This window comes from Panthera uncia, chromosome D2 (assembly GCF_023721935.1).
Source record: "Panthera uncia isolate 11264 chromosome D2, Puncia_PCG_1.0, whole genome shotgun sequence".
Taxonomy (NCBI): domain Eukaryota; kingdom Metazoa; phylum Chordata; class Mammalia; order Carnivora; family Felidae; genus Panthera; species Panthera uncia.
Window position 1 is genome coordinate 32,039,942 of NC_064818.1, and position 19,644 is coordinate 32,059,585.

The following is a 19,644-nucleotide window of genomic DNA, read 5'->3' on the forward strand; positions in this document are numbered from 1 at the left end:
TCACAGAGGTCAGAGAAGAGAGTAGCTTGAACTGAAAGCTGTCACTTCTTCCCTGCAGACAGTTAAGAAATGGAGAAAAAGTCTGTTTCTCTTTGTGAGTGTATTACTTTCTTGGATGTGTTTTTAACTAAAATTTGCAGTATTTCCCTTCTTAACACTTTTGGACATGAGTGAAAAATCTCCTTTCTCTTATGAAAGCTTAATTTGCTTTGTTACATCACTTTTGACTTTAGGAAATGTTTATCCTCTAGAATTTTTTAAATCAAAGCAGTTTTTTAGAGCAGTTTAAAATTCACAGCAAAAGTGAGGGGGAAGATAAGAGTTAGATTTTTTTATAGCTACATTTTAAATAAGTACCAACAAGTTTGTCAGAACAAAAATAAACTTAATTTTGTGTTCTTGTGCGTGATGTTATTATTCACTTTAAAAAAGCTTTTATCTACTATATAAGTACCAAATCACAGAAAAATAAAATATACAGAAAAATGGAAGGAAGGAGAAAGTGCTACTCAGAAACAACCATTGTTAATATTTTTATGCATTTCTTTCCAGACATTTTTTATGGAGTTCATCTCACTTTTGATAAGAGTAGTTCGTCTTTAAATACAGCATAAAACCCTATTTTGCTTCCTTTGCTTAGCATTATACCAAATGTTTAACAAACTTGTCATGAACATTAGGTGGCAGCTTAATATTCCAAAGAGTAGCCATATCACTATTTGTGTTTACAATATAAATTTCAAAATAGATTTTTTTTTTTTTTTTTGGCGGCAGATTCCAGAATTTTAAAGAATAAACATTCTTGGGGCACTGGGTGGCTCAGTCAGTTAAATGTCCGATTTCGGCTCAGGTCATGATCTCACAGTTCACGGGTTTGAGCCCCATATTGGACTCTGCTCTGACAGTGCAGAGCCTGCTTGAGATTCTCTATCTCTCTCTCTCTCTGTCTCTCTCTGTCTCTCTTTGTCTCTCTCCCCCTCTTTGCTCCTCCTCCGCTTGTGCGCGTGCACACACACAGTCTCTTTCTCAAAAATGAATAAATAAACTTTAAAAAGAAGAACAAACATTGTTTCCTCTTGAGACAAGTGTCAGGAAAATTGGAAAAGAAATTAAAAAAACCTATATTCACCTGATGATCCTTCTGTACTTTGTTACTGTGTGAACAGAATTGGATACCACCCTCACCGTGTTCTTGTACACTCACAAGTAACAGCCTCAAATTACAATAAAGTTATTTAAAGCATCTCTTAAAGTCCATCTGTTTGAGATGCTGTTCTCAAGATCCCTTTTACCATTTCAGTGAAAGCTGATAAGATTCTTCTAAGGCTGTTGGAAAGCCTATCCTTCAGTCTCTAGATTTGGTAACCAGAAATATTAAGAAATAATTTTCTTCTTTTTCTTTTAAAATTTAGATTCAAATTAGTTAACATATAGTGTAGTATTGGTTTCAGGAATAGAATTTAGTGATTCATCACTTACATATAACACCCAGGGCTCATCCCAACAAGTGCCCTCTGTAATGCCCATCACCCATTTAGCCCATCCTCCCTCCTACCTCCCCTCCATCAACCCTTGGTTTGTTCTCTGTATTTAAGAGTCTCTTATGGTTTGGCTCCCTCTGTTTTTATTTTATTTTTCTTTCCCTTCTCCTGTGTTCATTTGTTTTGTTTCTTAAATTCCACATGTGAGTGAAATCATATGATATTTGTTTTTCTCTGACTTATTTCGTTTAGCATAATATACCATAGTTATATCCACGTTGTTGCAAATGGCAAGATTTCATTCTTTTTGATGGCCGAGTAATATTCCATTGTATATAAACACCACATCTTCTTTATCCATTTATCAGTCGATGGACATTTGGGCTCTTTCCCATATTTTAGCTATTTGATAGTGCTGCTGTAAACATTGTGGTGCACGTGCCTCTTCGCATCAACAGTTTTGTATCCTGTGGATAAATACCTAGTAGTGCAATTACTGGGTCATAGGGTAGCCACTCTAGAAACCAGTATGGAGGTTCCTCAAAAAGTTAAATATAGAAACAATTATTTTCTAGACTTTTCTTTCAGAATTGCTAAATGATGTTTTCATACCTTGTGAATCTTTCACATAGGTGTGCTGATATGCTCTACTTTTAGGAAATAAATTCCTTTCTGTTAAACACTTAAGTTGTGCCTCGTCTTTTGCTATTATGTGCATTGCTGCAGTGAATAACCTTGTGCATTCATTATTGCTCCTGTATGAGATTATAGAATGTGTTCCTAAAAGCAGAAAGTATGAGAACTACTATCTGTTTACATCTTTGCCAACACAGTGTGTTACCAAACTTTTGGATCTATGTCTGATTGGTGAAAAAATTGTATCTCAGTGTAGATTTAATTTGCATTAAGTGAGTGAAGTTGAACATCTTTTTAAAGAACTGCATTTCCTTTTGCTGTGCACTAAAGCTCCTATTCCTTGACTCTTACAGTGATCTTTTTCTTTGTGATTTTTAGGCTCTGTTTGGGTATTAAGAAAAGCCTTTGTGATCGGGTTGCAGTTTTCTTTTCAGTTTGTCTTGTTTAAAAAAAAGTTTGTTTAATTATATATGTAGAGAAAGGCAGATAGAGAAGGGGAGAGAGAATTCTAAGCAGGCTCTGCACTGTCAGCACAGAGCCTGACACGGGGCTCAGTCTCATGAACTGTGAGATCATGACCTGAGTTGAGATCAAGAGTCGGATGCTCAACTGACTGAGCCACCCAGGTGCCCCAGGTCATTTTTTAACATTTAAATTATTTAAGTCTGAGTCTGTAGTTTCAACAGGCACATTTCAAGGGCTGTATTATGTATAAAAGCAAGAAACTGCCTGTAGATGTTGCTTAGTGAATACAATATTAGTTCTGTGAAGACAATTATATAAATAGAGATTAGATTAGATTTATTCCTTCTTACAGAGAAGCAAATTTCATTTAATCACATGGAAGAAGTTTTCTCATTAGATCAGCTTTAAAATGGAATGGGCAATCTTGGGACTGGGTGGATTCTTTTTACTAGATCTGTTATTCGAAAGGAGATACCAACCCTTGTCCCTGTTGTGCAAATTAGGCACATAGTGTTGAAGAAGTGACGGGTGAATCATCTGGAAGGTTAGATTAGGTTGTTTCTGATAACCTTTTTATTTTCATATTGTTTTTATTTATTTATTTTTTAACGTTTATTTATTTTTGAGACAGAGAGAGACAGAGCATGAACGGGGGAGGGTCAGAGAGAGAGAGGGAGACACAGAATCTGAAACAGGCTCCAGGCTCTGAGCTGTCAGCACAGAGCCCGACGTGGGGCTCAAACTCACGAACCGCAAGATCATGACCTGAGCCGAAGTCCGACGCTTAACCGACTGAGCCACCCAGGCGCCCCTTTCATATTGTTTTTATTTTGGACATACCAATTTCTCTATGTATATTGATTTTTATATAATTGTGAATATATCAATTTTTTCCTGTCTTGCCTAATTCCCTTTCTCCTTTTACTTCTCATTTTGCTCCAAAGTGACTGTATAGTATATATCTTTTCATATTTTCCCTCTTACTTGAATCACCATCCTATCTATTTTTTGTCTGCCTATCAGTACACATACATTCCTCCAGGCATACATGCATATGTATAGTTATTTTAATTTTTTTATAAAATTGGATCATACGATGCATTCTTTCCTGCATCTTATTTTCTCACTTAATAATAACTAGTACAATATTTTCCACATCAAGTAGTACAACACTAAAGCATTCATTTATTGGCTGTATAAAATATACCATTATAAATGAGATTGTTAAAAAAATTTTTTTTTAATTTTTTTTTAATGTTTTTATTTTATTTTTTGAGACAGAGAGAGACAGAGCATGAACGGGGGAGGGTCAGAGAGAGAGGGAGACACAGAATCTGAAGCAGGCTCCAGGCTCTGAGCTGTCAGCACAGAGCCCGACGTGGGGCTTGAACTCATGGACTGTGAGATCATGACCTGAGCCGAAGTCGGACGCTCAACCGGCAGAGCCACCCAGGCGCCCCTTTTTAATGTTTATTTTTGAGAGAGACAGAGAGACAGAGTGTGAGTGGGGGAAGGGCAGAGAGAGAGAGGGAGACACAGAATCTGAAGTGGGGTTCGAACTCGCTAATGGTGAGGTCATGACCTGAGCCAAAGTTGGATGCTTAACTGACTGAGCCACTCAGGCGCCCCTAAATGAGATTAATTTTTGGTGCTGCTGTGCATTTGTTGATGTAGCTAATCTTTTGTTGATGGATTGTTCCCCCCCGCTTTTTTTTTGTCACTGTGCACATTGTAGTAAGTACTGTCACATATTAGTACATTTATTCTATGAGATAAAGAGTCAGTAGGGGGAGGGCGCCTGGGTGGCGCAGTCAGTTAAGCATTTAACTTTGGCTCAGGACATGATCTCATAGTTCGTGGGTTTGAGCCCTGTGTCATGCTCTGTGCTGACATCTCAGAGCCTGGAGCCTGCTTCAGATTCTTTATGTCTCTCTTCCTCTCTCTGCCCTTCCCTGACTCACATTCTATCTCTCTTCTGTCCCTCTCAAAAATAAACGTTAAAAAAAAAATCAGTAGTGGGATTGGTGGTTCAAAGTGTGTGTGTGTGTGTGTGTGTGTGTGTGTGTGTGTGTGCGCGCGCACGTGTGTGTGTATACTATATGTATAGTTAGTAATATTTAACTTGTTTTCCAAAACCAACAACATAAGAGTCTTTGTCAAGTCCCTTCTGATTTGAGACCATAAAATAGAATTATGTAGCCTTTTTATAGTTGTTAGCTATATATAGTATTAGCTGGATTCTTTTTTTTTTTTTTTTAATGTTTATTTATTTTAGAGAGAACACACGAGCATGAACAGGGGAGGAGTAGAGAGAGAGGAGAGAGAGAATTCCAAGCAGGCTCTGTGCTGTCAGCATGGAGCCCAGCATGGGGCTCAATCTCATGAACTGTGAGATCATGACCTACACCAAAATCAAGAGTAGGACGCTTAACCGACTGAACCACCCAGATGCCCTGGATTTTCTGGATTCTTAAAAGATTTTATCTGAATAGGTCTGTTTATAAAATTGTCTTTCTGTGTTCTGAGTGACTATGTTACTTTAATACAAAATAAAACAAAATTCTCAAAACTCTAGTTCATGTACCTAGTACCAGTGTAATATCTCACAGACTAGAGGGTAAATGGACTTGAGACAAATGTTAAAACCTGACTTTGGGGATGGGGCTGGGAAATAAAGTCCATTTTAGTAATAGATTTTTATCTTTAAATTGGGTATTTGCTTGGTTACAAGAGGATTAATTGTAAGAATCTCTTTCTCAAGTAGTCTCAGCTTGAACAGATAAATATAGAGCACCAGTGTTGGGAGAGGGAATGCTGTAGAAAATGTGTGGGTAGCTGTTGTAGTTTTACATAGCAGATAACATCTAGGATAAAGAATAGATGAAAATGCTCATTGAGGATTAGTGTTCTTGAAACATCATCAAATACAACATTCCCAGGCCTACCATTCACAGCCATTCATAATCTTGCCCATCCTGCGTATCTAAGATATTTCCCACTGAGCTCAACACACTTTTCTTCAATCTTGTATTTCTGTGTTTGCCACACTATTCCCAGTGCCATTCATTTGGTCTCATCCTTTAGAAGGCATGTGTTTCCCCTTCTGCACCCCTGCAGAAAGATGGATTCTAGTTTATCTTTTCAGTACTCAAGTGCCGTCTTCTTCATGAAGTGTCTCTGACCTCTCTAGTCCACATTGATCCTTTTTTTCGTTCTTAACTCCTACAGCAGTGATACTTTCACTTTCTTCCAGCTGGTTCCTGACTTTACATTTATGTAGCAGTAAACAACTTTTTGAGTTTTTATTGAGTGCCTCTTGCATATGCAGCACTACTACTCTAAATACTGGGTCTAAAGGGTGAAGACAGAAAATGTCCCTGTCCTCATGGAGTTTATATTCTTGTGGGGAGAGACAGCCAATAAATAAAATAACTAGCGAGAAAACATCAGACAGTAAGAATCTTATGAGAACATCTGTGAAGAATGAATCAGATACCTTAGTTGCAAGTGGTGGATCCCATTCTAGTTAGTTAAAGCAGAGGAAAAAAAATTAAGGGTATTACATAGCTCATAGATTCTTTAGGGGAAAGTGGAGAATCGTTTTGGAGACTGCTTAGTTAGGAACAATGCCTAAATTATAACACTGGGCTCCATCATTGGAGATATTACTTCTTTTGTCGCAGAACAGGTATTGGAATTTGCATGTCTGTGCTGAGTATGAGATGTAACTGCTAGGACATCTGTCATTTCGCCTTCCGAAAGGAAGGTATATCTCTCTGAAATATACTTCAGAATAGACTAAACATGGTGTCTCCATTATATCACTTGCTTTCTAACTGAAATATCATGTGAGTGTGTTTGGTTGGGAGAACGTAGGTCACATACCCACTTCCTGTTTACAGAAGAGGCTGAGGAAGTGAATTTCTGACTTATGTTTTGGGAAGGCACGACTTAGGAGATGAGAAATTTTCCAAACAAGGAAAGCGGTTTAAAGGTACTAAGTAGTTATAAACCATGGAAAAGTTGATATGGTAGAGAGTGATTGCAGGGTTAATTTGGATTTGAGTAGTCAGAGAAAGCCACTCTGAGGTCAAGAAACTTAAGCTCGGCCCTAAATGACAAGGACAAGTCCATGTAACATTAAGGGTGGGGAATATTTTAGTAGGGTGGACCAGTCAAAGGCCGTGGTTTGGAATTGGGATGGGGGTCTGAGGCACAGGATGGTGAATGAGTTTGGCCTGTTGGAGGAACAGCAGGATGGCTGATGTTGCTGTAGTGTGGTGAGTGAGAAGGAGTGTAGATGAGATTGCAAAGGAGAGGATATTTTTGTTTTGTTTTGTTTTGTTTTACCAGAAGTGTGAAGACACTCATCTTACTTTTTCTTCCCCTGAGATGTCCTGTTGAGAGTGGGGATGTAATTATAGGTGTGGAGAAAGGGAGGATATTTCTGTGTTATTAAACCCACGAGCTCTTGGATATTATGGAGTGACTAAAATTATTTATATACTGTTTAGGAGGAGAAGAGTGTGAGGTTTCTAGCAAAGATAAGAAATATCTCTGCATGTCCAGTGAGTAGTGGGATAAAGCCTTCTGTTTTCATTCCAGTGCCTCAATCTAGCGAGCCTTGAAAGAAATCCTTCTTTATTCCTCTTACCTTGATGTACAGGAACCATGTTTTGTGTGGTTATGATGATTTGTATTGCACTAGCTCTTGGGACTGCTTCAGAATAACAAAAGACTCCAGCCTCAAGTCTGCATTGATAGATCTTTCCTATTAAAGAATTGCATTATATAATGAAGTGATAGAAAACTGTTTTCTAGTCTTTTTTTAGAAATCAACTCCACAAATAAATGAGATAAATTTGCCTTGGAATGCAGAACAATTGCTACTCTGAATCAAGTAAACTCTGCTTTATGCTCACTCTCTTTTACATTTTCCACTTCCTATTCAAACTGGAACAGATAGTCCTTATGTGTCTAATATGCTCCTACTGCACAGGGGTGTTTGGACTTTAGATGGACTAATGTGACTATAGGTGGTAATATTCTATGCAGAGTTTCTCAACCTTGGCACGACTGATACTTTGTAAGATGATTCTTTGTGAAAGGGGGACTGTCCTGTGCATTGTAACATGTTTAGTGGCACCCCTCCCCATTTGTGATAACAAAAAAAAATATCTTTAGACATTGCCAAACATCCCTGGTTGAGAACCGCTGCTCCAACTCTAGCTTTTTGGCTTTCTTTTAAAACTCATCCTATTTGTCCTTTCTAATGGTAACTGATGACCATACTTGTAGGTGCTCTGCAGAGATTACATCCATTTGAACAGTTTCTAAATATGATTATCCTACATGTGCAGGGACTTTTAACATAGTTTGAAAATGAGAAGACAAAACCTCTTTCCCTTATGTGTATATCCAATGGACATTTCCGATACTACTTTAGTAAGATCATATAAGAAAATGTGAAAGTGCACCGTGGGTGATATTAATGGATGTTAACGGCTGAGGCCGCAGTAACTATTTCACCCTTTCCCTATTGTGCAGCTGTAGTATGGCTTCTGAATTTGACACTTGCCTCATGTGTGAGCTATGATTAGCCTCAGCCAGTGGTTTTGAAATGGCCAAACATGACCTATTAAAGGGTCAGAAAATCAATTTAGTAGAGTGGCAACCAACTTAAAAAATACTAAATGTAATATAAGAAAATATCAGAGTGCATTGTGTATAGTAAGACTATTGTTTCACAGAATATTTGTTAGCTTGTCTGAATATGTGTCTACGTACGTGTATGAGTCTTGATGTAAAATATATTTCTTAACACGGCTTGCATTTGAAAGAGTTAAAAAGCCATTGGTCTAAGCCAATCATAATTCCATTCCCCTTGCTGGTGGTTGGTTCAGGAGCCCCAGTTTAAGCCAGTCTATACATGGAATTCCTCTGGTAGCAGTAAATTGATTCTGGGATGGGCACATTGGCCCCCTCAACCTGAAAGAAAAGGCCCTGGATAAGAGAGCCTTCATTCTTCTACTTCATGAGTTCAGAGAAGCCTGCAAATCGAATTGCTACTGGCTGCCATCTCAAAACCACAGGAATGTGGGGCGCCTGGGTGGCTCCGTGGGTTAAATGTCTGGCTGCTAAACTATTTTTTAAAGTGCACCACTTGGGGTGCCTGGGTGGCTCAGGTCATGATCTGGCAGTCGTGAGATTGAGCCCCACATGGGGTTCTGCACTGACAACGTTGAGCCTGCTTGGGATTCTCTCTCTCTGCCCCTCCCTTACTTCCTCTCTCTCTCTCTCTCTCTCTCTCTCTCTCTCTCTGCCCCTCCTTTACTTCTTCCCTCTCCTTCCCGTCCTCTCTCTCTCTCTCTCTGCCCCTCCCTTGCTCCCCCCCCCTCTCTCTAATATATAAACAAACATTTTTAAAAAAGACAATCCTATCAGTAATGAATGAAGGTTATAGTTTCCTTGCTCCTCACCAATACTTGTTATTGTCTTTTTTATTGTAGCCATCCTAGTGGGTGTGAAGTGGTAACTCATTGTGGTTTTAATCTGCATTTCCTAATGACTAATGATGTCAAACATACTTTGATGTGCTTATTAGTCATTTGTATATCTTCTTTGGAGAAATGCCTATTCAAATCCTTAGCCCATTTTAAATCAGGTTGTCTTTCTGTTGAGTTGTAAGAGTTGAGGCATCTTTTTTAAGCTTTTCTTTATTTCATTATGAATCTATCATTCATTCATTTTTCAAATTGATAACTCAGAGTCTTTTTTTAAATGTTTATTCTTGAGAGAGAGAGAGAGAGAGAGAGAGAGAAAGAGAGAGAGAGAACAAGCAGGGAAGAGGCAGAGAGAGGGAGACACAGAATCCGAAGCAGGCTCCAGGCTCTGAGCTGTCAGCACAGAGTCCGACATGGGCTCGAACTCACAAACTGTGAGATCATGACCTGAGCCGAAGTCGGACGCTTAACTGACTGAGCCACCCAGGCACCCCTCAGAGAGTTTTTTTTCCAAAGAAGGCAGTCATGTGCCCTTTTCAGTATTCTTTAGTTTTTTTAAGTATTGGTCATAAAGGGAGTAAAAGTCATGTTGTTAAAAAATTGAAATGGAAGTTGTTGATGTATGAAGACAGATAAGTGGAAGAAATTGCAAAGGGCTACTAATATAGATCAAATGTGATAGGATCTGGTAAATGGAATTAAATCCCTTTAATTCCTATGGAAATTTGAGCAGGAAAACCACAGCTACTAAACGTGTCGAACAAAGGCTGTTGGCTTCTGGAACACTCCTTAAGCACTCTCTCTCACCAGGTTTTAAGAAATATTTGTACCTAGTATTGCAAGGTTTTGCACATAACATTTAGATTATATATTTGTTTTACCCTCCCTCAAAAGGAATTTGGGCATTCAAAGAATTCATAACTGGTTTAACTGGATCGTGAGAATGGTTTACGTAGCTGTCATATGTGCCATGTTTTGTAGTCAAATGAAGGCTACTGTTAAATATATTCTTAGCTTGATTAAATTATAGGAGGGAGCTTCCATGAGACCAAATTGCTCTTTTGATTTTTTTCCTTACATTTAGTGGGTTTAATATGGATGTAATCTTTTGGTAAGAGCATTTATACTCTTTATTAATTTTATATTTATTGATATTAAATGGAAAACTAAAATAGAATCTATAAGGAGTGCTGAGAGAAAGGTAGAAGAGTTGAAAAGAGCACAGGCTTTGGTGCCAGACTAGGTTTCAAAATGTACCATTTCCTCCTTGGGTGACCTTGAACAAACCACCTTAATCTCTCTCTCTTTTTTTAAATTTATTTTTGAGACAGAGAGAGACAGAGCATGAGCGGGGGAGGGGCAGAGAGACAAAGAGACACACACACACACACACACACACACACACACAGAATCAGAAGCAGGCTCCAGGTTCTGAGCTGTCAGCTCAGAGCCCAACGTGAGGCTTGAACTCACAGACTGTGAGATCATGCCTGAGCTGAAGTCAGATGCTTAACCGACTGAGCCACCCAGGCACCCCCACCTTAATCTCTTGAAACATCAGTCTTCTCATCTTTAAAATGAGATGGATAAAGTCTACCTTGAAAGATTGTGGTGAAGATAAAATGAAATTGATGTGTCTGGGTGGCTCAGTTGGTTAAGTATCCAACTTTTGGTTTTGGCTCAGGTCATGATCTCACAGTTTGTGAGTTCGAGCTCTGCACTGGGCTCTGTGCTGACAGTGTGGAGCTTGCTTGGGATTCTCTCTCCCTCTCTTTCTGTCCCTCCGGCATCTCTCTCTCTCAAAATAAATCAACTTAAAAGATAAAATGAGATAATGTATGAAAAGTATATATAGGCTAGTGCTTCATAGGCACTCAGTCAATTTTACCTGGTGAAACAATATATGTTTCAAATATACACACACACACACACACACACACACACACACACATACACACACACATATGTATATATATATATATTTGTGTGTGTATATATATATATTATATATATATATATATATAATATATATATTGGGTGAAAGGTGAATTTAAATAGTCTCATTTAGCTTAAATTGGAGCATCTACTCAATATTGACAAGCCTTTCTGAAAATGTAATTTCACAGAAGGTAAACAAAGCAACCTGGGACCTATTTTTTAAACTTAAGAACATTTTTAAGTTTATTTTTAAAAATTTATTTTGAAAGAGAAAGCGGGGGTGCAGAGAGAGAATTCCAAGCAGGTTCTGCACTGTCAGCTCGGGCTTGAACTCACAAACCATGAGATCATGACTAGAGCTGAAATCGTGAGGCAGATGCTTCACCCACTGAGCCACGCAGGCACCCCTTAATTTTTTATTATAATGGTAAAATATGCTTGTTGAAGAAAATTTAGAAATTACTTTGGAAGTTACATTTAAAAAATTTAAAAAGAAATGGTTATCTGTGAATAGAGACTTACTGTGGGAATGTGGTTCAAGAAGGAAAGAAAACCCTTAAAAGCACATGGTGACAATGTTAATTGGAAATTATGAGTAAGAACCAGAGGAGGGTCCTTTAAAGACCGATGCATGCTGCAAAAGAGATTCTTTGCTTTACTCAGATCTAAAACAGACATTTACAGAAGGCCAGTGAGGAGGGTATATACTCAAGAGTGACCTTGGAGTATTAGCAGAATGAGCTTAAAATGAGATGAGGCTTTGGGGAGCCTGGGTGGCTCAGTAGGTTAAGTGTCTGACTTTGGCTCAGGTCATGGTCTCACAGTTGGTGAGTTTGAGCCCTGCATCAGCTCTGTGCTGACAGCTCAGAGCCTGGAGCCTGCTTCGGATTCTGTGTCTTCCTCTCACGCTGCCCCTCCCCAACTCACAGTCTGTCTCTCTTTCTCTTTCAAAAATAAATATTCAAAAAAGTTTTTAAAAAGTGTGATGAGGCTTCTAAAGTTACTAAGACAACAAAAACGTATTTTAAAACTGTGGACTGATGGGAATAGGTAAGGATAGGCTTGCTACTCTTATTTAATGGTGATAAAACAGATGGCAATGAAAGCACAGCTTGCCTCCTGTTCACATTTCCAGTGAAGAACCTCTTTTGACTTGAAGGATGAAAAATGACACCAATAAAGGATAGTCTAAGTCTGGGAAGGAGAAGAACCTACAAGGGAGCATAGAATTATCCCAGAAAAAAAAAAAGTACGTGGTACTCAGAACTTTTTGTATATATGAGATTATTTGTGGTCTTTGAGAAACCTTAGAAAACAAGAGAAGTACAGGACTGGCAAATTGAAGATAGGTCTTGTGAAAAAGAGGAGAAAGTACATTTGTAGTTGAAAGAAAGACCAATGATATAGGCAGGATTCAAGAATAGATGATTCATTTTTTTTAATGTTTATTTATTTTTGAGACAGAGAGAGACAGAGCGTGAGTGGGGGAGGGGCAGAGAGAGAGGGAGACACAGAATCTGAAACAGGCTCTAGGCTCTGAGCTGTCACCACAGAGCCCGACGCAAGGCTCGAACCCACGAACCGTGAGATCATGACCTGAGCCGAAGTCGGACGCGTAACCGACTGAGCCACCCAGGCACCCCTCAAAGAGGGTTTTAAACATTGTAAACCTTTTTCTAAATAAGATGTGATAGTAGGAGTTGAGTGAAATGCTGTATCCGTGCTCATATAGTAGCCACTAGCCACAGGTGACCTGAAATGTGCCTAGTTCAAATTGACATGCCCTGGAACTGTGAACGATGGGAGGCCACTGAGTGCAATGATCAAGGAAAAGTTCTTGAGACATTCTATGGGTAAAAAGGTACTTTTATTATAGCACAGGGACAGGACCCAGGGGCAGAAACAGCTGTACTGAGATTGTGATGAGTGACTGGTTGTATACTTCAGGTTTGTGGAGGGAAGGGGGCAGACATAACATAAGTTTCTAAGCAATTTCTGTTTGTTGAAAGTAGAGTCTGCTGGACCTTGAAGATCTGGCTATTTGTGCAGATGAGGTTGCTTTTAGTCTTTAATGAAACACCAACATTAAGGCAGCCATGGTTCGTTCCTTAAGTAAAGTCACACTCTGCACGCCTTAGGGATTTATCAGTGAGCTGCAGGTCATAAGGAGATTTAATTTTAGCTACCATTCTCTTGCCTTGTTCTCCTCATCATAAATTACATGTCAGATTATTTACCTGTTGAAATAATATTTTGGACATGTTGTGTTAAATAAAAATATGTTATTAAAATTAATTTTACCTTTAAAAAGTGTTTATTAATGTGGCTACTTGACTATTTAAAATTACATATATGGGGGCACCTTAGTGACTCAGTCAGTTAAGTGTCCAACTCTTGATCTTGGCTCAGGTCATGATCTCTCACAGTTTGTGAGTTCGAGCCTAGAGTTGACGGTATGGAGCCTGCTTGGGATTCTCTCTCTCCCTCTCTTCCTGCCCCTCCCCCATTTGTTCACATGTGCATTTGCTCCCTCTCTCTCTCTCTCTCTCTCTCTCTAAATAAATAAACTTTATATATGTAGCTTACATAATTCTGTTGGAAGTTTTGGACAGCGCTGTGCTTTGAGTGTATAAATAGTTACTAAGATATTTTTGAAAAAATTTAAAGTACTGGATATTTAACTAGGCTTAAAATAATTTCCTTGCAAACAGGTGGAGGGGAAATGAGGATTTTACATCTCCCAATTAAATGGACTTAGAGCTAGGTAAATAACTATAGAATTCAAATAAAAAGAATGCATGTTTAATGGTGGGATAGAGTGACACATTAACAGGAGACAGTGGGAAAATGATAGTAATAGGCAGACACTATGCTTTGCCATCTTTTGTTTAGCATTAAAAAAATTTTTTTTAATTAAACTTTTAATTTTGAGGTAATTGTATAGACTCACATGCAATTGAAAGAAATAATGCAGTAAGATCCAGTGTGCCCTTTAGCCATTGGTAACATTTTGTGAAACTATAGGACACTATCACAGGATATTGACATTGATAAAATTCACATTAAAAAAAAGTTCTGGTATATTTAAGTATATCTCTACACCCAACATGAGGCTTGAACTTACTACCCCAGAGGTCAAGAGCCGCATGCTCTACTGACTGAAGCAGCCAGGTGCTCCTACAGATTGTATTAGATTTTCTCGGTTTTACTTCTGCTCATTGATTGATTGATTGTGTGTGTGTGTGTGTGTGTGTGTGTGTGTGTATTTCATTCTGTGCAATTTTGTTACATGTGTTGGCTTCTGTCTCCAACACCACAGTCAAGATACAGAACAAGTCTGTTACCACAGGGATCCTTCTTGTCCTCTTACAACTACATTCATCTTTTCTCTCCCCAGTCTCTAACCACTGGCAACAACTAATCTGTTCTCCATTTCTATAGGTTTGTCATTTCAGTAATGTTAAATGAATGGAGTCCTATAGTAGGTATGTAACCTTTTGAAATTGGCTTCTTTTCTGTCAGCATGTATCAATAATTCATTCCTTTTTTCTTTATTGTGGTAAGATAAACATAACATAGTATTTATTTGAACCATTTGTAAGTATATAATTCAGTAGCATTAAATATATTCACAGTGTTGTGTAGCCATCACCACTAACCCATTACTGCTATACCTAAAATATTTTCATCATCTCCCAAAATACTCTGTGCCAGTTAAACAATAACTTTCTCTCCTCGCAGCCCTTAGTAACCTCTAGTCTTCCTTCTGTCTCTATGAATTTTTCTATTCTAGGTGCCTCACATAAGAGTAATCATACAATATTTGTTCTTCTGTGTTTGGCTTATTTCACTGAGCAAGGTGTTCTCAAGGTCCATCCATGTTGTAGCATATCTCAGAATTTCAGTTCTTTTTATAAGTTGAGTCATATTTCAGCACACAACATTTTTATTAATAACGTGGATGAAATATCGATGATTTGCTTTGCAAATCCATACATGACTTGAAGCTGGCAATGATAAGTTGTATAGTTAATGTGTTATTTTTTCAGAACAGAGATTGAAAATAGTTATTTTAGACTGAAATGGACTAAACCAATCAAGCTTTATTGACTACTGATAAGCACAAAGTTCTACATATGATTCTAAAAATAAGTGTTACTGGGGCACCTGGGTGGCTCAGTCAGTTGAGTGACTGACTTCGGCTCAGGTCATGATCTCATGGTTTTTGAGTTTGAGCCCTGCGTCGGGCTCTGTGCTGACAGCTCGGAGCCTGGAGCCTGCTTCGGATTCTGTGTTTCCCTCTCTCTCTGCCCCTCCCCCACTCATGCTCTCTGTCTCAGAAATAAACATTAAAAAAAATTTAAAAAGTGTTACTGTAGATGATTGTGATGTAGTTTAACAGTAGATAACATGAAAAATACTGGGGGTGGGAGTGGAGTGGTGGTGCATGTTCAATGTGAGTCCACAGTGTAATTTGGGCTCTGTTAATAGAAGCATAGTGTCCAGAATAAGTACTATGATTGTTTCAGACTACTGTGTTCATTTCTGGGTACCTGATTTTATGGGTGCACATTTAAAAACAGATATATTCAAGACAGAAACTGGGATGATCTGACAGCAAGACAACAGCCACTCAGATAGTCACGTCCTAGTCTAAGGATTTGTTCAAGTCGAGTCTGGCGAAACATTTGGCAGGGACATTGTAAAAAGTGTTTTAGTACTTTTAGGAGAGTGGGGATGGAGAAGATGCTCTGTTATACCTATTATCTTTGTAGCTCTTCAGCCCTGAGGTTTGGTAATTATAGAGCATTGTAGACCACTGGGGTCTAAACTGTTGACAGTGGTTGTCCCTGAAGGATGAGATTGCAGGGGACTGTCACATTCCATGTCATGTATATCTGTGTTTAATTTTAGTTTTTACATTGAGTACATACTGCTCTATTTAAAAAAAGTTGGGGGGGGCAAAGGGGTAAAGAAATATTCTTGTTTTGCATATCAACATAGTTTAATACTTTAATTCTAGAAAATTAAAAAATAACAGTGAATTAATATAAACATTTTTTGTGTTTATAGCCCTTTGCATGTATTGAGAGATGTGTATACAAATGGAGGTTGGATATATGAATATCTTGTGCTTTTGGAAGAGTGCTTTGCTTAATATTTGCCTATATTCCTTTTAGTAGTTCTCTGGATGGTGACAATGAAATTTAGTTGGGCTTTGTCAGATTATTCTACATCCTCAGATTTACCTCCAGTCCCAGGTTTGGATTATGAGATAACTAAAAAGTAAGATTCTGACTAATTTCTCTGATTCATTTTCTCCCCCCACCCCCCACATTAAGTACTGCTGCCTAGTTAGTACCCCTGTACTCACAAAGACTCTCAGTTCTACAAGGAAGTGAGAGCGGAAAAAATTGTTGCATTCTCTTAGGAAAATATTTCCTTCTAACCCAGACATTTTTTGTTTTCCCTCAGATGGTTTTATTTTATCCCCCAGAGACAACGGTTGGCCCTTTATGCTTGTTGGGAAAGAAGGATCATAGCCAACATTTGCTTCCTGGAGATGTTCAGGAGAAATGTTGCTAAGCTGCATGAGTAAACAGGTTGTAAACAAAAATTCTGAGCCAGACCTACTCGCCCCATTGTTAATCAATCAGTGAATTTTAGCTTCGGGTTCTAATGATTTAAATGCTATAGTTCTCTCATCTACTTTTAAAATCTGTAACACTTGTCATTGAAGAGTTTTATTACTATCCTTCCTTTGCCTTAGCTTGGTAGTGCCCACCAGTGTAAATGGTGGACAATCTTGGATATTATTGCTTGATGTCGACATGAAGCTATTCAATATTTCAGACAGTAGTGTGGGGAGAAATGGTTCTGTTGGCACGTGGTCAAAGAGCCGTCCCAGACTGGTTGCTCTCGGTGTTTATAATAGGTTTCTACGAGAACTTGTTTATATTTGCTGCAGTGTCACTCAAAGCTTCTTAGTCTCGTTAGTCAAGCGTGTAGGTCATATGATGACTTGGGGATTATACTCTAAGTGGGCACACACGTTTTTCTTGAAAATAACTCCTAACTCGCTTTCTCCAAACTTCAGAAATTCTTCTGTTGGTACCATAGAAGTGGTGTAGTTCATACTCTTCAGTCATGAGTTTGCACTCTCGGAGGTCTTAAGGTGGAACTGTGTCTTGGAGGTAAGAGCACAAATTAAGACTGATCACTAATGTAATAGCAGGAACTTTCTGTTAGAGCAGTATAGAAACGTAAGTGGTAAAACAGATGTGCAGAAACCTCAACTCAAGCAATACTTACTTAAAAAAAAAAAAAAAAAAAAAAAAAAGAACCAACCTTCCATGTAAAAGTCTCACATTGCTAGGCCTTGGCCTTAGACCTCAAAGGGCACATAACCTAATTGTGAGAGATTGCTATTTTAGAACTTGAGAGGATACGGAAAGCTGCCCCATGTGAATTCCTTAGGAGGAAAGTTGTCAGTGTTTCCCCTTTTTTTGGACCTGAATTTCAGGAGTGGGCTGTCCCTATGTACAGGTGCAGCAAGCTGTTGATTGCATCCCTGGCAACTCCTCATTCTCTGACTCTCAGTGGGCATAGGAGTAGTGATGAGCGGTGGCAGGGACAGCGGTTATCTTTAGGTACAGTTGTTACTTTAGTAGTTGGACTTGCAGGCTTCTAGGAGTTAGTGCTGCTGGAGAAATCCTGTAATGACTTAAAACAATGAGAAAGCCTCCACTGGAACTGGGGACAGAGTTAACATCACTACAAATAAAAACCACTGGAAAAGCTTTCTAGTTCTGGTGATGGAATAAAGCTTGTAATTACAGTAATCAGAAAGTTTATTTGAGGAAGATAGAAGTGGAATTGGCATGAAGTTATATGAATAAGTACCCTGGGGGCACTGAGAAATTCCTCCCACTCATCCCTCCTTAGTTACACGACCAACAAATCAAAAATAGCCTCGTGGAGTGAGGGGTAGATTCAGTCTTCCATAGTAATGTGTACCCTACATGCCGGGTTTAGCTTTTGGATTGAGCAACCATAGAAAAGACTACTTTTTCCTCTGGTTTGTGCTGTTTGTTTTAGATAAAATGGGGCAAAAAAGACAAAGCCTTTTTAGAAAGCTTATGCTAAGCAAGGAAATGTGGATTCTTAATTATCTTGAAAAAGGAAATGCTGAGTACTGATAACCATGATGTTGACATCCTAGCCTCATCTTTCAATAGTTAAGGGTTATAAATAACATAAGGAAATGTTATGTGAAACTTAGAATTTCTTATCTGTGGAAATTCTGTATTTGGCACATGGTTTTTAGTGGTCATTCTTTTGCTTAAAATCCTTTGCTGCCTGTTGCCTGGAGAATAAAGCTTAAAATCCCTATATTTTGGGATTAAAAGTCCTTTATGGTTTGCAACCAGTCTATTCTTCCAGGTTCTTCCTTTTTCCTATCTTTTTGCAACCTAGGCTTTTTGCTGGGCTAGTTTCCTGAGACATGCCTTATGGTTCTTTGTTCACTGCTTTTGCGAGGTATCCTCCTGACCCTTTCTACTGGCCAAAGTGCTATTCATTTTTTAAGGCTCCAGCTCTTGTGTTTCATCTTTGTTTTTTGTTTTTGTTTTTGTTTTTTAATGTTTATTTACTTTTGTGAGAGAAAGTGAGAGAGTACATGGGCACACAAGTGGGGGAGGGGCAGAGAGAGAGGGAGACACAGAATCCAAAGCAGGCTCCCGGTTCCCAACTGTCCCTTGGGTTTCAGTTTTGTATTCAGCTAGAGCCAAAAGTGTGTTTAGTATTAGAAAGTAAGTGCTATGTAGGGGCGCCTGGGTGGCTCATTCCGTTAAGCGTCCAACTTCAGCTCAGGTCATGATCTCACAGTTTGTGGGTTTGAGCCCCACGTCGGGATCTGTGTTGACAGCCCAGAGCCTGGAGCATGCTTCAGATTTTGTGTCTCCCTTTCTCTCTGCCCTTCCCCCACTTGTGCTCTGTTTCTCTCTATACCTCAAAAATAAACATTAAAAAAATTTTTAAAAAAAGAAGGTAAGCAATGTGTATACTTACCCTTAGGTTTGCATTACATGTTACAGTGATGTGCTGCATGTGGTTAGATGCACAAGACATTATAATGAAATTACTGAAGTAGGAACTATAAGTTGGAGTATCGAGGTGTACTTTACCTTAAAACCTTTTTGAGTACCAGTGAGTAGTCAACTAATTGCCAAAAAAGAGAAGGGTGGAATGTCCAGTATGCACTGCAGTGAAGTTTATATTCAGAATTGAGGTAGACCATTCCCTTTTATACACTTTTAAAATAACATTTGGAATTATGCTTCGAATAATTTGATTCTTATTAAATTGTATGTTTCAAATAGGATTTTTTAAAAAAGTCTAAGTGTTGGGAACTGGAAGAGTGATTAAAGTTAGACTGTGTGTGTGTGTGTGTGTGTGTGTGTGTGTGTGTGTGTGTTGAATTTTAACTAAGGAGAATTGCAGTTCTAGGTGAATGTAGCATTTTAATAGCCTTCCTTGCAGCAATCCTCCAAGCTTCTCTGTTTATGAAATAGAGAAGAGTTTTCCATTTTAAGGAAAGCCAACTTCTTATATATATATAT

General features: G+C 38.5%; 2 protein-coding genes and 1 long non-coding RNA gene across 10 annotated transcripts in view; 2 read left to right on the forward strand and 1 right to left on the reverse strand.

The window, feature by feature from the left end:
- The window catches only part of MICU1 (mitochondrial calcium uptake 1), a 417,233-nt gene that overhangs the window by 341,429 nt on the left and 56,160 nt on the right, over positions 1-19,644 (reverse strand). The gene's annotated exons all lie outside the window — the stretch shown is intronic.
- MCU (mitochondrial calcium uniporter) overlaps positions 1-19,644 on the forward strand; it is a 203,099-nt gene that overhangs the window by 26,017 nt on the left and 157,438 nt on the right. The window lies entirely within an intron of this gene.
- On the forward strand, positions 4,812-17,370 carry LOC125933291 (uncharacterized). 2 transcript variants are annotated; one of them, XR_007460913.1, is made up of 3 exons: positions 11,102-14,508; positions 16,204-16,309; positions 17,121-17,370. It is a non-coding gene; the product is annotated as an uncharacterized LOC125933291 (long non-coding RNA). The 2 variants fall into 2 exon arrangements; XR_007460912.1 differs by having other exon boundaries at positions 4,812-16,309.